The sequence below is a fragment of the Silene latifolia genome, chromosome 6 (genome assembly GCF_048544455.1).
Source record: "Silene latifolia isolate original U9 population chromosome 6, ASM4854445v1, whole genome shotgun sequence".
Taxonomy (NCBI): domain Eukaryota; kingdom Viridiplantae; phylum Streptophyta; class Magnoliopsida; order Caryophyllales; family Caryophyllaceae; genus Silene; species Silene latifolia.
This window is the reverse complement of record NC_133531.1, coordinates 73,171,555-73,183,446: the sequence shown is the minus strand read 5'-3', so window position 1 is coordinate 73,183,446 and position 11,892 is coordinate 73,171,555. Positions and strand designations below refer to the sequence as shown.

At 37.6% G+C, this 11,892-nt stretch overlaps 1 non-coding gene across 1 annotated transcript; it reads left to right on the top strand.

Moving 5' to 3' along the window:
- The first annotated feature begins 11,453 nt into the window (after window positions 1-11,453).
- LOC141589301 (small nucleolar RNA R71) lies at window positions 11,454-11,560 on the top strand. Its single transcript, XR_012520246.1, has one exon. It is a non-coding gene; the product is annotated as a small nucleolar RNA R71 (small nucleolar RNA).
- Window positions 11,561-11,892: the final 332 nt, after the last annotated feature.

Below are 11,892 nucleotides of genomic sequence, written 5' to 3'. Positions count from 1 at the left end.
AATCTTTCCACAAATTACACATTAATCTTTCCTTTAATCATTGTTCAAGTTTATTATTGAGTAATTCAAGTTTATTATTGGGTAATTAGAAGATTATTGGGTTTATTGGGAGATTGACAACCTTCCATCAATCATCAAGTTCTTCTATTATTCTTTACATTATTATTTTGGAATCTCCATAGGTATAATTCTCTTAATCCTTGTTTTAATTATAGTTAATCTTTCTTACTTGTTCATCATGTTTTACCTTGTTAATATGATTGACAACCTTGTTAGCATGTTAAACTTGATAATGAGTGAGTAGACTTTTAGCTAGGATTAGTGGGTAATTAGGGAAAACCAACATGGGATTGATTCATGCTTAATCTAATATGTTTTCATAATCAAATTGTTTGCTTGTTGTGATGTCAACTTTATGCACATGTTATGTTTGATGAAATGCGAGCCTATGAATCCATGCATTTTTTACCCATCACTTATCTTTTCAATGAGACTTGTAAAACATAAACCAACTCGAGTCTCATTAGATCATACATGTTGTTGAGTAGGGAAAACTAAGTCGACTTGTAGGTGTTGTACAATCTAATCGATTCGGCTCCGGGACCCAAACTTTCCTTGGATTTTAAGATATAACCTAACTCAATCCATCACAACAATAATTGCTTGCTTATAATTTGAGAACATGTTTGTATGATCAATTCCCATGAATCCCTTATGAACCCATGATATCCTAGCATTTTTAATCAATTGTTTACATCTTTCCTTTTGTTGCTTGTTTATTGTTTTTATTAGATTAGAATCATCAACCCATTATAATTGTGACAACCCCAAGCATAACCATAATTAGATTGAATAATTTGAGTAATCACCGTCCCATGGATCGATCTCGACTTACCGCTAACTAGTTGTTTGTTGAGTATTATAAATGTGTTTGATTGGATGTGACCCGACGACATCACACCCCATCAAAATGGCGCCGTTGCCGGGGACGGTGTTGTTTATTTGAATTGTTCTTTTGTCTAGTTTTAGTTGTGCTTCTTTTTCTTGAGTTTTATTGTACTTGTTCTATTTCACATGCTCAACATGTCTACATTCAATTTTTGGCAATATGAAAATGAGTCATTTGATAAATATGTTGCAAGATTTGAAGATTATATGACTCATGCTTGGCATCATGGTTTTACTATTTCAAATTATGAAGCATGTTGTGTTGTTTATAATGGCATGAACCTTGAAACCCGCAACTTGGCATTTTACTTGAGTGGTGGTAGGATATGTGAGATGAGTTGTGAGGAATTTTGGGAATTTGTTGAGTTCATGACCATTCATTGTCTTAAGCAAATTATACATGACATCTTTGAGAGTGCCAAGGAAGGTATGGAAGTGATAAAAGCCACATTTCAAAAATCCATTGAGGAAAACTATGATGAAAATGAGATTTGTGAGGATGAGAAACCGTCCTATAACCTTGAGCCAACCCACTTTGTCCACAAAATTACCCCACCTTGGGAAGATGGAGTGCTAGATGAGGAGAGTGATGATGAGGAGGAGTACATTCTTGATTATGAAACTAATGCTTGGATGCCGTCATCCTACTCTTCTTGTGTTTCAATGAAATCAACCTCCATGGAATTTGATGTTAATGGGCAAAGTGAGAATGATATGGATGAGAGCTTGAGAGAAAACTCACCCTTTGAGGATGACATATTTGAGGGAGACAATTGTGTTGAACTTGGCGAGCCTTGTTACGACAACCCCTTTGATAATGGACCTTGTTGGGATGAGGAATATGATGAGGACATTTGGGAACCTCAAATAGACACCCTTAAAACCACCTTGGATGATAATGAGAGTACTTGCATTGAATGTGGTGATTTTGACTATTTGGAGGATGAGTTGAGAGAATTGCCAACCAACTACCCATTTCATGTTCCTTCCATCCATCATTTCTCTTATGATTTTTGTCATAATATTCTTGACATGCTTGTTCGGTCTTTTACTTGGGCATTCTTAAATTGCATAATCTTGTGTTGCTATGCATGCCTATTCATGTCCCACTCCCAAGAATTTGACAGACTTCTACGTGCTTTGAGTGCTAGTGATAATCTTCCATGAAATTGTTTAAAGATAATCCTTGGTTTGATGGAGTTCCTTAATAACCATTAATTTGTATATATGCATTTAGTGTAGTTTGCATTGTATTATATCCCGCATGATTCATGTAGTTAGTTGCATATAGACTAGAATTCATGCATAATCACTAATGACCAATCCTATTCTTTTCTACACTAGAGATAGTGTTTAAATCGGTTTGGGGAGGTTTGATCATAAGTGACTTAAGCATTTAGCATGCATCATATAATATAGTTTAGTTTGCATTCATTTGTTATATATGTCATATAGAATTGCATTTAGTTAGAGCATGCATGCATTCATTCATATCATATCATTGCATTTGCACTTTATTTCAAAAAAAAAAAAAAAAAAAAAAAAAAAAAAAACATGTATTTCTTTTTTTTTATTTATTCCTACTCCTACATGTACATTGAGGACAATGTCCAACATAAAGTGGGGGATGGGAATTTATATTCCAAAAATGATAAAAATTGAAAATTTTTGAAAAATCCCAAAAAAATGTCTTTTAATTTCATAAAAACAAAACCCATAAAAATTTGAAAAATTTAAAAATCCAAAAACAAGTTCATTTCCTTTGTAGTGTAGTCATGTATATATATATATTGTGTTTGTTCATCCTTGTTCACATTGATTGACTACGCCACATCCGAGACATGAGGATATTGAAGACAGCATGGTATGATCTTTCCAATCTCCTTTTTCCTCTTTATGTTAATGACTATGTGGCTTTATTTTGATTGATGCGGTAAAAACAATGTGAATTTAGGATTGCATTTAGTTTATTTGGCATATTAGTTGGTAGAATCATATGCATTAGGATGTTTATATGTTAGTTGCATCACAGCATGTAGTTGCATGTTAGAAAAATTTTGCGAAACCGTCTACTTGGGAAGCTTGACAAGTGTATATAGGCCCTAGTAGACGCTTTTTCTTCTTAAGACTTTGCTTGTTAGAATACTTGTAAAACACCCTAGGATGTGTCATGCTAGTATCCTTTGACCCATGGATTAAGGCCTAGTCAAGAGTACCTTGTGGTGTGATAACTCCTTGGCTACCGTTTATTTCAAGGTGACCCTTGAAACCATGCATCCATCATCCATGTTCTACCACATTTTTGTCTTCAAAGGGAATGGGCACAAAAAGAAATCAATTTGAGTTCAATGAAATGAAAAGTGAAAGAAAGTTTGCAAAAATGCATTAAATGAAAAGATGAGCAAAAATAAAACTCATATGCTTCAATATAAGCCACCCTCACTACATATGGGGTGACTTTAAAAATGTTCAAAAGAAATGCAAATAAAAGTTGAAAGTTGTCAAGTGTTGAATTGCCAAAAATCAAAAAGAAATGGCAAAAGAAAGTGTTCTCAAATTTTATATGCCACAAGAAATTGGGGGGAAAAACAACAACAAATGCAAACTCCCAAAATGAAACTCAAATTCTATCGATCCCTTTATCCATCGTATCCATTTTTATGCATGGTAGAGAGGGGACGACCCTTCTTCTTGTCTAGGCAAGAGGGGGAATTCCGCGATCCTCCAGTGTTTCTAACACCATAGGGAGTCTATTCTTGACAAAAGCATTTAACGATTGAGGACAAAGGTACCCTAGCTTAACACAACTTGGAGGTGATTTATTGGTATCCTTCTAGGCTTAGTAGTTTGAATAAATTGCATCTATGAAAGAGTGTGTACCCTTGAATTGCTTCCCTTGTAGATAATTTCCGCCACTTAGAAGAGGAAAGTGGCTATTCTTTTGTAGATGCATCCATTACTTGTTTTGTGTGCTTTAATGTTTGGATGTATCGCCATTTTGGCAAGCCCCACCTTGCCTTGCAAGAAGGCATCCTACCTCTTGTTGTGAGTTGAAGGGGCGGAGTGAGACCCGCTAATTGTCTCATATCGGCTATGTTATTAGGTTAGTTTAAATAAAGGTCTAGTTTTAGTCACCTCTTTACTCGGGACGAGTAAAGGTTCGGTTTGGGGATATTTGATGTGAACATTATTTGCGCACATTTAGTCCCCTAATTGAGCCTATTTTGCATACTATTATAACATGCTTTGGCCATTTTATCCGTCAAAACCTTCCTATTTGCTTTTCTATCGCATTTCATATGTTTTGTAGAAAAGGAGATAATAAGGCGGAAATTCCCGTCTTTCGTGCATATTTGGAACCTTATTGATGATATTAGATGGACTAGTATGAAGAGGAGGCAAGAATGATGACCAATGTTGTAGGAATAAAGAGTATATAGAAGGATCAAAGGGTTAAAAGTAAGAATGACGAGAGGGAAGCCATTACAAGAAGAAATCGCTCAAAAACCGAACTAAGGGTTGCTCCTTTGCCTCTGAAAATATGCTAGATGGAACGGCGTCGAAAAAACAAGTGATCTAGGCTTTTGAATCACTCCAATAGGAGTCCGGATGAGAAAATGACGTCCGTTTTACAATCCGAGGTCAAACAAAGAAGCTGTTCGGGAATCCGCGCGTCTTAGGCAGAAGACGCCAGTCTTCTCAAGAAGACGCCCATATTCCTCCAAATCCGCCCGTCTTCCCCTCTCTTTTTGTCCGAGCGTCTTGCTCCAAATCCGCCCGTCTTCCCCTGCTACAATCCGCCCGTCCCGACACCAATCCGCCCGGATTCCTTTACAGCAATTTTCGTGTTCTTCAAGCTCCATGAAAGACGCCCTTCCTTCAAAAGATACCGGCGTCTCCCTGCTCTAAACTCAAAAGTGTAATTACTAATTTAGCCTTAGTTAACCTAATGAATCCTTACTATATATACCGCATTTTTAATAATCAAACAATCAAGTTTTCATTAGGTTAAATCAATCCTTCCTTAGATTAGATTAGTAGTAGATTAGAATAGATTATCATTTAATCTTTCCACAAATTACACATTAATCTTTCCTTTAATCATTGTTCAAGTTTATTATTGAGTAATTCAAGTTTAATATTGGGTAATTAGAAGATTATTGGGTTTATTAGGAGATTGACAACCTTCCATCAATCATCAAGTTCTTCTATTATTCTTTGCATTATTATTTTGGAATCTCCATAGGTATAATTCTCTTAATCCTTGTTTTAATTATTGTTAATCTTTCTTACTTGTTCATCATGTTTTACCTTGTTAATATGATTGACAACCTTGTTAGCATGTTTAACTTGATAATGAGTGAGTAGTCTTTTAGCTAGGATTAGTGGGTAATTAGGGAAAACCAACATGGGATTGATTCATGCTTAATCTAATATGTTTTCATAATCAAATTGTTTGCTTGTTGTGATGTCAACTTTATGCACATGTTATGTTTGATGAAATGCGAGCCTATGAATCCTTGCATTTTTTACCCATCACTTATCTTTTCAATGAGACTTGTAAGACATAAACCAACTCGAGTCTCATTAGACCATGCATGTTGTTGAGTAGGGAAGACTAAGTCGACTTGTAGGTGTTTTACAATCTAATCGATTCGGCTCCGGGACCCAAACTTTCCTAGGATTGTAAGATATAACCCAACTCAATCCATCACAACAATAATTGCTTGCTTATAATTGGAGAACATGTTTGTATGATCAATTCCCATGAATCCCTTATGAACCCATGATATCCTAGCATTTTTAATTAATTGTTTACATCTTTCCTTTTGTTGCTTGTTTATTGCTTTTATTAGATTAGAATCATCAACCCATTATAATTGTGACAGCCCCAAGCATAACCATAATTAGATTGAATAATTTGAGTAACCACCGTCCCATGGATCGACCTCGACTTACCGCTAACTAGTTGTTTGTTGAGTATTATAAATGTGTTTGATTGGATGTGACCCGACGACATCACACCCATCAACATGTGCATGAGTTGAGATCAAAACAAGCAAGCAAATAAATCATGAAAGCATATTAATTTAAGCATAAATCATTCCCCATATTGGTTTCCCCTAATTACCCATTAACCCTAGCTAGGTCACTACTCACTCATTATCATGTTGATCATGCTAGCAAGGTTGTCAATCATACCAACAAAAGGAAACATGATGAATAAATGAAAGTAATTAACAATAATTAAAAAGGGATTAAGAGAATTATACCTACTAATGATTCCGATAATAAAGCAAAGAATAAAAGAAGTACTTGATGCTTGATTGAGAGGTTGTCAATCTCCCAATAATAACCCAAATAATCTTCAATTACCCAAAATAAAGGATGAACAAAAGAGAGATTAAGGAAATAAAACTTGAATTAAAACTTGATTAATTGTTGATTACAATACTAAAGAGAGATTTGATTGATATTAACTACTCTAATAATTGGTAAGAAGAACATGCTCTTATAATTAGACTAATGGGGTATTTATAGTGTAAATTAGGTGGATGCATTAGGGTTATCTAAGGGCTAAACTAGTAATTACACTTTTTAGATTGAGCAGGGAGAAGCCGGTATTTTTCGAAGGAGGGGCTTCTTTCTTTGATGCATGAAGAGACGAATTCGTGTTGGGCTGGAATCCGGGCGTATTGGTGTCGGGACGGGCGGATTGTAGCAGGGGAAGACGGGCGTCTTCAAGGGAATCCGGGCGGATTCTGGTGGCTGCTAACCCGGGCGTCTTTGGCAGAAGACACACGGATTGTGCTGGGGACGGACGGATTCAAGGCAATCCGCACGGATTGCTGCTCAGCATTGTTTCTTCTTCTTTTCTTCCCTTTTCTTCATAAAATCCTTGGGGATTTCCTCGGGGATGCAAGGATCCTTTCTCAACATTGCTCATCTACTATCATATGTACAAAGGCCTTCTAATCTTGTCTCTCCTTGATGCTTGGTCATTGAATTCAATCAATTTAGTCTCGTTTTGCCATGAAAATGCAAGATTTGCACTCCTTTCCTACCAAGGGATCAAAATCTCAAATAATATGCAAAACAAAGAACTAAAGACAATAAATGACCCAAATATGCGCTAAAAAGCATGGGAACAAGGCTAATTTGGGGGCTAAATATGCGCTAATTATGGTCACACCAAATATCCCCAAACCGAACCTATGCTCGTCCCGAGTAAAGAGGTGACAAAGACTAGGACCATTATTTAAACTAACCTAATAACATAGCCGATATGAGACAATTAGCGGGTCTCACTCCGCCCCTTCAACTCACAACAAGACAACCATGAGGTAGGATGCCTTCTTGCAAGGCAAGGTGGGTCTTGCCAAAATGGCGACACATCTAAACATTAAGCACACAATCAAACAATGGATGCATCTACAAAAGGAATAGCCACTTCCTCATCAAGTGGCGGAGGCAACCAAGAGAGAACAAATTTAAGAGCATATAATCCTTCACAAATACTAGTTCAACAAATTACTAAGGCTAAGAGGATGGCACTAAATCACCTCCAAATGGTGTTAAACTAGACTACTTTCGTCCTCAATTTCCAAATGCTTTCGTCAAGAGCGATCGGATGGTGGTGGTGGTGGAATGATGATCCCTATGATGCTAGTAGCATATGACATGACAAGTCTCGAGTTCTCTACAAAAGTAAAGGTCATGGATCATCCCAAGCTCGACAAAGTGGTTTGACAAAAGGCTTTTTGGGAATGAAATGCTCAAATCTTTATAAACAAGGGTGGATATGACTAGTATTCAAAATTGTCCTCATTTAACTTTCACATTTCAAAAATTTAAGATGGGGTTTGTCCCTTCCGGGCTAGTGTCCTTTGCTTTCGCCAATCACTTATTAGGCAACCGGTTAACCTCTAGACAATAGCTTTTCGGGGTGATAGTCACTCTGTCTCTGGGCGGTCGAATTCACAACCGTGTGAGGGCCAATTCAATGGATCCCTCTCCAAAGCACATCGAAGTGGTACGCCTCCATCAAAACAACTAAATTTCTCAGCATTTCAACATTTCATAACATTTGAGGTTTCCTTAGCAATAAATTACATCCACATGACAAAATTTTCGAAATGAGCACTTCAAACTTATTGATAGAAAGTATTTTTGGGTTGCCTTACCACAAGGTCAATCAAGGTCACCTAGACAAGTTAACCAAGTCCACATCGCATCACGGGGTATGATAGGTGACTCACATGCAAACCCTTGACTAGGCTTTGGGTCATGGGTCAAAAGACACTAGTATGACACAATCTAGGGTGTTTTACAACCATTCTAGTAGGCAAAGTCTTAAGTTGAAAAAGTATTTGTAATGGCTTAGTTGCTCTTGTCAAAGTTCTCAATTAGGCACTTTTCAAAATGTTTTATCTAAATGCAACTACATGCCATGATGCAACTATTATATACATCCTAATGCAAGTGATTCTATCAACTAATATGACATATAAACTAAATGCAAGTCCTAAGTTCACATTGTTATACCGCATCAATCAAAATAGAGCCACATAGTCATTAACATAAAGAGGAAAAAGGAGATTGGAAAGATCATACCATGCGGTCTTCATGTCCTCATGTCTCGGATGTGGCATAGTCAATCAATGTGAACAAGGATAGAACAAACAATATATACAATATATACATAACTACACTACCAAAGAAATAAACATGTTTTTGGGTTTTTCAATTTTCAAATTTTTATGGTTTTTCGAAATTTTTCAATTTTTTTGGATTTTTGAATAAAAGTTAAGTTAGAATTTTCCATCCCCACACTAATATGAGCATTGTCCTCAATGGCCAAAATGATGGGAAATTATGCAAACATGATGCATGATTTCTACACTAAATGAAAACTACACTAATCTACACTACATGATGCATGGTTTTTGTTTATGACGGAGAGGATAATTTAGATTACCTCCCGTTGTGTATGCATTGACTTCCCCAAACCGATCTAGACATTATTGCTAATGTCCAAGGATGGGTGTAGTTCATGCACACACTATGCAATGCATGAAACTAATTTGTCATTTTGGATTTTGAAAGGTGGGAACAATAAAACGAGAACACCTCAATGGGGCCGAGGTGTTAGTCCTCAATGGTGCTAGGACTACTCCAACAATGATCAAGAAAAATAAATAAATAGAACAGAGAGAGAAATAGGCAAACCTCAAGAGGGTAGGAGCCTCTAAAGCTTGCTAATCTTCCATTATATCATCATTATCATCACCTTCCTCACTAGAAGTGGTCTTATCACCACTTTCTCCTTCACTTTCTTCTTCACCTTGCTCATCATCCTCTTCTCCTTCACTTTCTTCATCAATGTTATCATCAACCTCTTCATTACCAACAACCTCATTATCACCCGGAACAACCCTAGATGCACTCGAAAATAGGACTTCCCTATCCGCCCAACTAGGCAAAGGACATGATGGGTCAACTAGTCCTTGCCTAGCTAAATGTAAGAGGGGTGGATATTGGGCTAAGTAAGCATTTTTCCGATCCTCGAAAGCTTGCTTGTGCATCTCTTGCATGAGAAGAGTCAAATAATCATTTCTTGCTTCAACACCTTCCGGCTTGAACTCTTGGTACTCGAAAGGGTAGGGTGGTGTGACAATGGAAGAGGAGGGCATTTCAATTTCACCCTTTTGTTGTTGGATAATATACGCGGCCTCTTTTGAAAGGGGAAGTAGATAGTTGGTCCGGTGGACACTCAATCAACAAATCTTTGAAGCCAAAGTGAAAGATCTAGCCTCACTAGTGAGCCATCCATACTTGGTGTCAAGAGGGTTATGGGTAACCCACTTGTACTTGTATATCATAGTATTAATATCAATGAGATGACCACCTTCTTTCGCCTCATACTTGTTATCTTTGTTGAAGTTTGAATCAAAATATTTGGCTAGGATAGTGACTAGGCCTCCATTCACAATAACGGTAGTGCCTTTCTTCCCACAATCAATATTTAGCCATCTATCCACCAAAAGCCTTAGAGAGTTGAAAGGCTTGGTGTGTTTCCTTCCAATGCTCAAAGCCGACTCAAGAAGAACAAAATCGAGTTTGGTGAAATGGTTGGTGTCTTTTCTTGCATTGATGGTGTTCCCTACGACCTTGTGCCACACTCTAATGCCCGGATGGTGGACTAATAGAGCGCGACTAGCATGAAAGTCTTCAAATTTCCTTCCGGAAATCGCCTCCCAAAGAGGGTCGGGGTCATATTTGCCAACATTCTTAAAATAACTCGGTGAATCACTAAGACCCAAAGCGTTACCCTTTTCCTCAAAGGAGATGCGCCTACTAACATTAGCTAGACGAAACTCGATGGTCTCCATGGTCTCAACCTTGTTAACTTTCAAAGAACTCAAAAATTCTAAGGTAAGGGAGGGGTATGCCAATTCTTTTGATTCAAACAATTTCTCCAACCCCATGGCTTTGAAAAAGGCTCTAGTTTGCTCAAGGACACCCAATTTTTCTAAGGTATCTTCACAAATAAACTTGGTGGATAGAAATGATTTCCTAGCAAACTTGGAAAAAGTGTCCCTATGGGATTTGGAAATGAAAATTACCTCCGGATAGTTCGAAAGTTGAGCAATTTCCGGAGTAGAGGATGTTGTTGTTTCCATGGGAGGTTGTTGTTGTTGTTGCACTTCCAAGTTTGGGCTAGCTACCACCATAGCCAATGCTTTGTTTGCTTGAAGAGTCTTTTGTCTTAATGAAAGTGCCTTTGCCTTTGGTGCCTTTGCCTTTGTTGCTTTTGTTGCCTTTGTGGCTCCCTTAGTCCTTGCCATTGATGAATAAACCAAGAAAAGAGTGAAAAATCTTCAATTTGTAGTGCACCCAAATCGATTTAAAGATGAAAGGCTTTGCCTTTATGAATTCAAAAATCGACTCAAAGGTTGAAGATTTTGTGCTTGGTTTTGATTTTTGATTGAAAAAGGGTCTTTGATTTTGGTTTCTCATGGGAGGTGGGGTGTATGTTGTTTGAGGATTTTGAATAAGGGGTACCACTCTTGTATGCTTGGAAAGCATTCACTTGTTCATTTGTTCCCCTACATTCACTTTGGTCATGTCCCAAAGTTCCACAATTCTCACATATCCCACTTGGGATTGATGAGGATGCCGTCATGGCATTAACATGATGCTTTGGTGATTTTGAGGCTTCTTCAAATCTATCCATAGCTTGTTCAAACTTCAAATTGATTGTGTCAATGTGAGCATTAAGTTGAGCACCCAATTGAGTAACGGAGTCCACTTCATGCCTTCCTCCTCTAGTAGCCTTGCGAGGTCTACTATATTGTGAGTTATGGACCGCCATTTCCTCAATCTTGTTCTATGTTTGATTGTCATCAACTTCGGTGAACATTCCATTTGATCCCATGTTGAGAATGTTCCTTGAATCTTCATATAGACCGTTCCAAAATTTTTGTACCAAGAACCACTCGCTAAGTCCATGGTGAGGACATGAGCGACAAATTCCCTGGAACCGCTCCCAAGCTTCATACAATGATTCTTCATCCCTTTGGTTAAAACCCGTAATTTGAGCTCTTAGCATGTTAGTCTTTTCCGGTGGGTAGAACTTTTTGTAGAAAGCTAGAGCCAACTTCTTCCAAGAATCAATTCCGAGAGTGGCCTTATCAAGGCCCTTCAACCATTGTTTTGCGGTGCCGATTAGAGAAAAAGGAAATAAGACCCATCGAATTTGGTCTTGAGTCACACCGGTTTGAGAAATCGCATCACAATAGTCACAAAAGGTTTTCATATGAGAATGAGGGTCTTCACTAGGCATCCTCCCAAATTGGCTCCTTTCGACTAATTAGATAAAGGCGGATTTGGCAATAAAATTTTCGGTCAAATGTTGTGGTGTGGGAGTACCATTGGATAGGT